Source organism: Poromitra crassiceps (assembly GCF_964638095.1).
Source record: "Poromitra crassiceps genome assembly, chromosome: 2".
NCBI lineage: Eukaryota > Metazoa > Chordata > Actinopteri > Beryciformes > Melamphaidae > Poromitra > Poromitra crassiceps.
The window spans coordinates 67,255,335-67,266,506 of NC_139624.1; positions in this window are offsets into that span (position 1 = coordinate 67,255,335).

The window sequence follows — 11,172 nt, forward strand, 5'->3', positions numbered from 1 at the left end:
TACTTGTATAATGGCTTTTTGGCATGCATGTATGTATAGGTATGCCATTATTGTGTGTATGTCTATATGTACGTTTACATGTTTATGTGGATATAGGAATGAGTGTGCGTGTGGATGTGTATACATGTCTATGTGTCTGTATATGCAGGTATACGGATATATAGGTATTTCTTCGTATTATTCCAGTTTCATTGTTGTATTGTAGACGCTCTATCTCTTGACATCTGTAAGGATTTATTACTTTTTTTTTCTTTTTTTTTTTTCTTTTTTTTCTTTTATTTGTTTATTTTTGTGACATTGAAGCTGCATACAGCCAGAGCTCTGGCACATTTACTCTCACAGGATGCGTCTATTTAACGCAGTATTCACAATGTCCCCCAACATGGGTACCTTCTACTTTTTTACATGTATCCAGTTATGTACGGGCATTTGTGCATACATGCATGTAGATATGTGCATATATATGTGTGTGTATATGTGTGTATGTATGTATACATATTTTATTTGGGGTTTTCCTCCTTTTTGTTTGTTTGTTTGTTTCTCCCCTCCTTACTATAATGGCTAATAGTAGCTGAGCTTAATAAGTTTGCATTTTTTCCCCTCTTCTTCCTGTTTTTAAGCAGCATGTATTATATTCACTCCCTCCTCACATTGGCAATCTACCTAAAACAGGCACATTTTTTCACCACTTGAGGGCAGTACAAGCTTGCCATCATCTCACTGTTTCTCAACATTGCCCACAGTTTTATGGATCACATTAGGAGTGCAAACCGAACTTTCCTATACTTAGCGAAGATGTGTAGGAGGTAGAATATGAATACATTGCATATCTTTTGCTTAATTTTGTACATGCTGCTTAACATTTATTGTGGGTCCCCTTCATTTGGTTTATTTCAACTTCTGTGAATACGGGGAGGAGAGGGAAAGGACTTTTTCGTTTTTCTTTCTCTATGGCAGACTTGCTTCAAACTTTTCCAGATAAGTAATGTTCATAGCTCCCTCAAGGATTGGTGTTCCCTTGAGAATGTGTGTTTTTCTTTCTGGGCGGCAGCACTGTCAGGAAAATGTTCCTGCCAGCAGAGAGGCCGACTTTGACCTCTCTCTTTTTTATGTTATTGTTATTTTTGTAATACTTTTGTTTGTTATCGCTGGTACAGATTACATTATTCAAGATTTTTTAAATGTCAATTAATCTAGTGAACATAGGGGGCCCCACTAAAGGTGGATCAGTGAACTTCCTGAGCTGGAACACTAAAGGTCTTAATTCTCCAATTAAACGTAATAAAGTATTTAGTCATATTCATCAGCTTAAATCTGATATAATTTTCCTTCAAGAAACACACCTGAGGGTTTCTGATCACTATCGAATTAATAGGAATTGGATAAGTCAGATGTATCACTCAAAGTTTCAGAGTAAAGCCAGGGGTGTAGCAATCCTGATACGTAATACTGTTCAATTCACTCCATCGTCGGTACTTGAGGACCCTCTCGGCAGATATGTGATTGTATCTGGTGTCCTATACTCGACAAAAGTCACTCTTGCTAATATTTACGGACCAAATTGGGATGACCATCAGTTTATTTCTAAAATTATTTCCCTTCTTCCTGACCTCAATTCTTATGCACTGATTCTCGGCGGGGACTTTAATTGTGTCTTAAATAGTGCATTAGACCGCTCCTCCCTTAAACCTGCCCATAGCTCTCTCACTGCTAGAGCTATTCAAACTTTCCTCCAGGACTTTGGCATCGTGGATGCATGGCGCTTTTCCTACCCCACTCTTCGTCAGTATTCTTTTTTTTCTCCAGTCCACCATTCATACTCGAGAATCGATTACTTTTTCATCGATCAGAAATTATTGTCTAGCATTAAAGCCTGTTCATATGAAAGTATCATTATATCTGATCATGCTCCATTACTGTTAAGCCTTTATTTTTCAGAGAAGCCAGTGTCTCAAAGGATCTGGCGACTGAATCCCCTCCTGTTCTCGGACGGTGGCTATATTCATTCTCTCTCCGAACAGATCAGCTCCTTTTTGGAGATCAACTCTACTCCTGGTATGTCCCCATGTTCCATCTGGGAGTCAATGAAGGCATTTGTCTGAGGCCAGATAATTTCTTATACGGCATAAGAGGCGCAAATCCAGACTTCTGGAGCTATCCACTGAAATTTTCAATCTTGACAAACAATACGCTATTTCCGCTAATTCTGAACTGTATAAGAAAAGATTGACCTTACAGACTGAGTTTAACCTTCTTTCTACCAACCAAGCAGTTCAACTACTAAATAAAACTCGGCAAACATATTTTGAATTTGGAGATAAACCTAGCAAATTGTTGGCTCTTCAATTAAGACAACGATATTCACACAATTTAATCTCGCAGATTAGATCCCCTCAGCAAGTAGTTCTCTCCCAAACCTCCGATATTAATATTTGTTTCAAAGAATTTTATACAAAACTGTATCAGTCAGAAGCACCAGCAGATCATTCTTTGCTTGATGCGTTTCTTGTCAATCTGCCCGTCCCATCCATCAGCCAAGACACTAAAGCCCAACTCGATCAACCTCTTTCCCCTGAAGAAGTCACTCAGGCTATTATGTCCATGCAGAGTGGCAAGTCCCCAGGACCTGATGGGTTCCCCATTGAATTTTTGAAAACTTTTTCAGATAGTTTGACGATACCCATGCTAGATATGTTTAATGCATCTCTTAAAATTGGTATTTTGCCTCCCTCCCTTCGTCAAGCCACCATTTCTTTGATACTGAAGAAGGACAAAGACCCACTCGAATGTGGTAGCTATCGGCCTATTAGCCTGTGTCCAGCCGATGCCAAAGTTCTAGCTAAGATCTTAGCTCGGAGGCTCGAATCAATCTTATCTAAACTCATTCATAAAGACCAGACAGGTTTTATAAAAAACAGAATGTCCTTTTTCAACATCAGACGGGTTTTAAATATCATTCACTCACCTTCCACTTCTCGATCTAAGGAGATTCTGGCCCTCCTCGACGCGGAAAAAGCATTCGACCGCGTCGAGTGGGACTACCTTTTTGCCACTCTGCATAGATTTGGTTTTGGTGAGAGTTTTATCGCCTGGATTAAGCTACTGTACACATCACCCCTCGCTTCTGTTCGTACTAATGATGAATCTTCCTTATATTTTGTACTTCAAAGGGGGACTAGACAGGGATGTCCATTATCCCCTCTTCTCTTCGCTCTCGCTATTGAGCCTTTGGCCATTGCTATTCGAGCAGATCGTATGATCACGGGTATCACTAGAGGTGGACTGGAGCAAAAAAATTCATTATATGCTGACGATATCGTACTTTTCATATCAGATCCTGCCACATCACTCCCTCGAGTCCTCCATCACATCGAACAATTTGGTGCCGTTTCTGGTTACAAATTAAATATTAGCAAGAGTGAATTGTTCCCTTTGAATGTTGCGGTTGAAGACCTTCCCCCTTCGGCTGCCCCTTTCAAAGTGGTTCAAAATTAGTTTAATTATCTTGGTGTTATAATAACACGGAAATATGCAGATTTATTTAAAAATAACTTCATCTCTACTCTTGAGCGTACCAAACGCGATTTCTCCCGCTGGTCCTCCCTCCCCTTATCTCTTACAGGCCGTGTAAACTCTGTAAAAATGAATGTTTTGCCCAAGTTCCTTTATCTTTTTCAAGCAGTTCCAATCTTTATTCCCAAATCTTTTTTTTAAACTTTAGATCAAGCCATTACCTTTATTATATGGAATAAAGGCCCTGTTAGAATTCGAAAGAGTATTTTACAAATGCCTAAGGAATCCGGAGGGCTTGCCCTTCCAAACTTCCAAGCATATTACTGGGCGGCAAACATCCACAGTATCTTACACTGGCCACACTGCCACTATGGCCTCAGCGACTGGGTCCCCACTTGGGTACAAATGGAGGAAGCTTCATGTAGTCCAAAGTCCCTTACTGCACTAGCCTGTGCTCCATTATCCATGTCTATATCCAGACTAAATCAATATCCTGTAGTGAGTCAATCACTGCAAATTTTGAAACAGTTTAAACGTCACTGTGGAGCGCAAGCTATCTCAATACTCTCCCCTTGCAACAACAATCCAGTTTTTCTTTCGTCTTTGAACAATGCTTTTAGGTTCTGGCATAGGAGAGGCATTAAAACATTCAAGGATCTATATATCGACAACATCTTCCCTTCCTTCTTTCAACTGTCCTCGAAATTCGATCTGCCCAATACTCACCTGTTCAGATTTTTCCAGATTCGTAACTTTGTAAAGAAAAACTTTATAAACTTCCCACTGCTACCCCCTAAAACTCTGTTTGACAGTATTCTAGAGACCAGTATTCATAGCAAACGGGTTGTTTCTCACCTGTACAATCTTATCACAAATTCTTACTCGTCTCAAGATTTGCCTGTAAAACAACAGTGGGAAAGGGATTTGAATTATGAGTTTCAGGATGACGAGTGGGACCAAATCCTGCGCAGAATCCACTCTTCCTCTATCTGTGCCCGTCACAGCCTTATTCAACTTAAGCTCATTCATCGAATATATTGGACTAAAGTTAGACTGTCTAAATTCAATCCCGCCCTTGACCCCCTTTGTGATAGATGTAAGCAGGCTCCAGCCACTTTGACGCACATGTTTTGGTTCTGCCCCAATTTATTTTCATTTTGGAAATCAATTTTTGATTCTATTTCTACAGTATTAAAAATAACCATTGACCCTTCACCGTGTATTGCACTTTTCGGCCTTCCACCTAAAAACATCTCCCTTCCCAAGCCCCAGAAAGATGCTCTGGCCTTTTCGATGTTAATAGCCAAGCGGCTGATTCTTATGGGATGGAAATCCACTCAACCACCCTCTCATGTACAGTGGATGAGAGACCTAATGAGTTGCTTACATCTTGAAAAGATCAGATATACTAGACAAAACAAGGCAGATACATTTACTTCTCTCTGGAACCCATTTATTTCTCTTTTTTCTTCTCTCCCTGCTAGTGACCTCACCCCCGTAGTGGCTCCCCTAGTTTAAGTTTAAGTTCCTAGTCAATAGTCATAGTAAATATTCTTACAAATCTTCTATCGTACTACCAGAGATAACCTCTATGTTTGTTTTTGTTTGTTTGTTTGTTTGTTTTTGTCTTAGATGTATGTCATGGTATTTTTATTTATTTTTATTTTCATTTTTTTTCTTCTCCTTCGTTAATTGCTGTCAGGGTTGTGGGTGGGGGGAAGGGATTTTGTTGTATAATTTTTTTTTATGTCTTTTAGGTATAACCTGCTATTTACTGTTGTCTGAGATCTCTTGCTTGTCTGGCTGAAAAAAATAATAAAAATTGATTTAAACACAAAACATATATTGCAAGACTGAATGTTATGGAGTACAGTTTTAATTTATTAGGATAAAGCCCTTGAGATGTACAGTACCATCTCCTATTCAATGAGATCCGAATATTAGGGGTTTTCACCATTCTTGTTTTCTCTATCAACAGTCTGGGTGGCTCAGTTGTTGTGAGTTGTGTGTCCGTGGAGTTCCCAGATGACACATTTTGTACACCTCCAACAATCAAACAATCTGCACCAGTGGTGAGGAGCACTTTCTCTAGATAAATGTGAGGAAGACAAAGGAGCTCCTCATAGACTCAACCAATTCCCATCATACTTAAAAAGGAGCAATCAAATACTGGTTCCATCTAAAAACAAAGAAACAGAGACCCCCCTCTCGTATCACTAGAAAGAGCTGCAATGCCAAGAGCTGAGAAAAGAGAAGAGTCCCCTCACTCAGCTGGTCCTGTGGCTTAGTTCACTTTCTAACCCTGTTCTGCCACCAGTCTGACTACAAATCAATCAGTTTCTAACACATCAGAAACAAAACTACTGTACAACACCAATTGGAACACACAAACAAAAGCACAAAGGAAAATAGTGATGGGCAGACCGATTCTTTTCAAAGAAATCAATCGAGTTGATAAATGTAAATCTATCGAAATTTTCGAGTGTTGATACTTTTTACAAAAAACAGCACCTGTTTCTCTGTGACACTCACAGCTGCCTGCCCACAGAACCTGCCTTCAATGCATGTCTTATCGGGCAGTCATCATGTATAGGTTAACTTGAATAAAGATAAAATATTTTAATGCATTGATTCAGCATCCCACGTGTATAATGTATAATGTAGGTAAGCAATGTTACAGAAATATAACATCACCGACATAATGTACACAATAAAGACACCTCTGTATCACACAAACTGTAGCACACAACTATAAATATGCAACGAAACGTAGCCTAAATAAACATACCTCACTTGTTTTGCACAGAAGAGGGAATGAGTCCACTTGAATGAGCGTACAAAAACAGACCATGCAGTCACAGTCACAGAGTAGTAGTAGGCTATAACGTTACTGTAGGCTATTTCTCCCATGTTGTGTCTTAAGTTGGAGGAGATTGCAACAGATATGTGTCCCCACACAACACAGAACGTAAACGTAGTTCCCACGTAGTGTTACAAACAAATAAATCTATAGCCTAATTATGTAAACAAACATATCAAACAATGACATATTATTATGGCTGTTAGATTCTCTTTGAGGTGCAAGTAGCAGAGTGACACCCTATTTGGAAAGAGAGGAGAGAGAGCAGCTCGTTCTCCGTCAATCTCGTTCAGTTTCAGTTCGGTTTCAGACAGTTTGTCTAGACTGACTCCAGACCAGTCCCACTCAATCGCTTCTCGTTTACATACATCCCCGTTCAAGAGAGGAATGGTTAATTTGATCTTGTTCAGTGAGTGTAGCTACCAGGCTGTCTGGACTCAAGTGGCCGATCCGATCTCTTCTCCCAGACATCCAGTTCGAGAGAATGGTTAATTTGTCAGGACAGGAGTCACTCTGACACATCTCTTCATTCGGCTCATTCATTGGTTGGCCCAGCTTCCTATGTTTTGGGCGACTGCAGTAATAATAATAATAATAATAATAACTAGAATTTATATAGCGCCTTTCAAAAAACCCAAGGTCGCTTTACAGGAGAAGCGGCAGTGGGGAGGGGGGGGGGGAGAAACCAAGGGAAACAGATTAATGGAGAGAGGGGCAAAAACAAACAAAACAAAACAAGGGATGGCTAAACTAACTAAACCAAAACTAACGAATGGGGAAAGGCCATGGTAAAGAGGTGAGTCTTGAGGGTTGTTTTGAAAGTGTCCACGTTCAGGAGGGAGAGAGTTCCAGAGGGTGGGGGCTGTCACGCTGAAGGCCCTTTCCCCGAAAGTTCTTAGTCTGGTACAAGGGATGGACAGCAGACCCATGTCTGAGGACTGCAGGTTCTGGGATGAGTGTGTTGGTGGAGGAGGTCGGACAGGTATTGGGGGGCGAGTGCATGAAAGGATTTGTATGTGAAGAGGAGGAGTTTGTAGGAGATGCGGAACTTGACCGGGAGCCAGTGGAGATGGATGAGGGCAGCATATCAGCATAGCAGCAGTGACAGCGAGTAACAGCGAGTGGGCGTGTCTGAGTGGGAAAAGTGACTCATGAGCACTCGAACATTTGACAGTACAGTTCGGTACGTATCGGACGCTAAAAAGAGTTGTTCAAAATATGTGTTCGTTCCTTTTTTGCCCATCACTAAAATGCCAAAAAAGACTACACTCTGCAAGATGACATGACCACAGTGACTGACATTAAACAAATGACTACATTGACAAAGTACAGACTCAGTGAGCACAGACTGGCCATTGAGACAGGCCGGTACAAACAATCATGGCTCCCCAAAGATGAGTGCTTCTGCCAGCTGGACAAAGAAGTCAAAGTGGAGACAGAGCTGCACTTTCTGACAGAATGCAGAAAACTCCAAGCAGTCCAAACAAATATTACCCCAAACTCAAATACAAACATCCTGATTTGGACCACATCACTAACTGACAAAATACCACTCCTGGAGAGCACAGGGAGAGTTGCAGTCAAGCAGCAGAGAATATCTTCACCTGCCACACTCACTGTGAGGAACAGTGAGCGCCTCTGCCCCAAGACCACCTCCATCTGCTCAGACTAGGATAGAGAATCCCCCCCGTACGGAATTCTTCAGGAGTCAAGACATTGGTGGTGGCCTGGGGAGGTGGGTGGGGTGAAACACAGCTTCAGAGGATGGGATAGGATCAGGGAAAGAGGATGATGACGCGCTGAGCATGGCTATATGTACTGCCACGTCATAGCCTCGGCAGTAACGTCAATACCGACGTCATATTGTTGACATGGTTGATGTTTTTTAAACTATGTTACATTATGTTTTATTCTTTGTATGTTAAAGACTGTTTTCTATTCTTGTTTGTTTGCACTGTTTGTAGGCTACTACCCTGTATAATGTGCAATATCATTATGGTTATGCCAAATATGGTTATACCAATAAAGCCTCTTTGAATTGAATTCAATTGAATTGACTTCCGGAGAAAGGTGGACCATGTCGCACATTTGACACTCAATGGAGAGGTTCTGGCAATGTGACAATAAAGTACAACTAATTGTCACAATCACTACATAACAACAGAGTAGAATAAAAATAAACTAATACAAATATTTTTTTTACAATACATTTTTTACTTGAACTCGATCACTCCTGGAGTGTGTGTCTCTGTGTCACCCGATGTCTGTTGATGTTGACGTTTTTGTACTATATGTCCACATGCCTGCTGCAAACCAAATTTCCTTCGGGATATCAAGAAAGTTGAAGTTGAAGTTGAAGTTGAAGATATATAAATTAAATAATCACTAAGACAACGTACAGACAGACAATAGACAAAGAAAAAGTCTCACACACACATTAATGAAAACATTACAACAGTGTTAATAGATTAACAGTAAAGTGTGAATGGATACACAAATACAATCAGGTATAAATAAATTATAAGGTATAGGTAGAATAATTTTAATGCCTGGATAAGAAACACCTATGAGGTGTATTTCTACAGTACAGGTAAAATATATTTTGGAAGACTGAATGTTATGGAATACACTTGTCGGGGATTTCATTTAACCCATTTAAAATATTAGTCTTCTTCCTCGTGTCCGGTCATCAACTATATCATGTCCTTCCAGTGGTTGGCACATGGCAGTGCATGCGGCAATGTTCAGTTCAGCCAGATCATCTCCAGTACATTGTGGAGCGGAGCTGCATCTCATGACATGTTCCATGGTTTGGGGGTCGACACGCACACATGCATCTGAGCTTGCCATTTTCCATTTTTTTCATGGACGCCTTGCAGCGTCCCCCCCCGACCCGCAGGCGGTTTAGGGTCTTCCAGACAGCCCAAGGTTGGTCATGGCCAGTAGCAAGGCATTCATTTGGGATGAGGCCCCTCTCCGTCTATTGGGTTGACTGGCTGGTCAGGCTGTTCCACTTGTTGAGCCACTCACTGATCCTGGCATCAGCTGGGCTGGTCTTCGGTACGTCAGTGGCGTCCAAGAAACTGTTCCTGTAGCTGAGAGAGCAGGGAAAGGGAGGAGGTAGGGAACAGGGATTGTGGGGGACACCCCTCCGGGATAAGATGGATGCCGGGCTAAACATTTTACAGAGTTTCAGATATAGAAATACCATTTTCAAAAGAACAGGAAGTTGAAAATGTAAATAAGGAAGAGTTAAAAAAAGAGGGAATAAGATAATTTAGTCTTTAAATGATTCATAAGTTCGGGGAAGAATGTTGAAAGTTTAAAAAGGAAGAGTCCAAAAAAGAAAATAGTTTTTTTTGTCTTTAAATGTTCATACGTTCAGGGAATTAGCTAAGTTAAAGGGGGAAAATTTGTCTCTAGTAAACTGAGAGTTCCATGAGGGCGATCTGAGAGTTCGACAAGGGCGATCTCAGAGTTCCTCGAGGGCGATCTGAGAGTTCCATGAGTCCACATTGGTGGCATTGACTGAGAGGAGAGGGGTGGGGGGGGGGGACAGGGGTCAGTGGTGGTGATGAGCCCGGGGGGAGGCGACAAGCAGGCAAAGAAGTAGCGGGTATTGGGCTAGGGTGATGAGGGATTGCCCGGGCGATGATGAGCGACTGCACGTTCAGGGCTGGCAGCGGCAACACGACACAGCAGCCATGGTGGCGGCAGGGACGTGAGCCAGGCCAGCAGAGGACAGCTGAGGAGGAGAAAGAGAAGAGAGGGGGAGCCAGTACGGAGGAATCTGCGCAGGGGTGGGACTAGGTTTGGCTGGCAGCTAATAATGTCCTGCCTACACTGCTGATTGGTCGAATTGCACAAAATTTGAGACTTTCCCGGGTCCCAGGCACTGCACCCACCAAGTTCGAAATGCGCCACCACACTCCATCAAGTTCCCACCAGCGCACCCCCAAGTGTGAAGTCGATCAGACGAACGGTTCAAGAGATGAACTGGTTTGTGTGGTGCCAGTAAGTGGCGCTATGACTATGTGCATGTCAAAAAATTGCACGGAAATCAGCGCGGCATTCCGTGGAGTTCCCAGCAGCACACCCACCGAGTTTGAAGTCGATCTGAAAAACGATTCCCGATACAAACCACTTTTTATGCCTCCGCTGGCGATAGCCGATTATGGTTTCGGGTTGACGGCCATCAGAGATGGGAACTTGGACTTGAGTCGCACTTTAGTCACACACACAGTGACTTGAGACTTGACTTGAGACTCGTCCTCAAAGACTTGAGACTTGACTTGGACTTGAAGGTTTGGGACTTTTGAACAATCTTTATTTTTCTTTATTTTATTTTTTATTTTTTTGGTGCATTAACATTAAGGAAATGTCTACTAATGTCAAATATAATCATTGCTTCATTGCTGATACTGTTCTAATAGATAAGGAGTGAGGATAATACAGCACATGCTTTGAATTCCTTAGTTTTAGCTATGCAATGTTATAAGCTGACTGGCTAGCATGCAGCAGATGATGGAACACTCATCCATAGGGACTTGAGACTTGACTTGGACTTGCCCCTCAAAGACTTGAGACTTAACTTGGACTTGCCCCTCAAAAACTTGAGACTTGACTTGGACTTGTGACAAAAGACTTGAAACTTGACTTGGACTTGCAAAAAATGACTTGTGACCATCTCTGCCGTCCATACGTACGTACAGCCGTCCATCCCATGTTCGTTAGCACGATATCTCAGGAACGCCTAGACGGAATTTTGTCAAATTTGGCTCAAACGTCCACTTGGACTC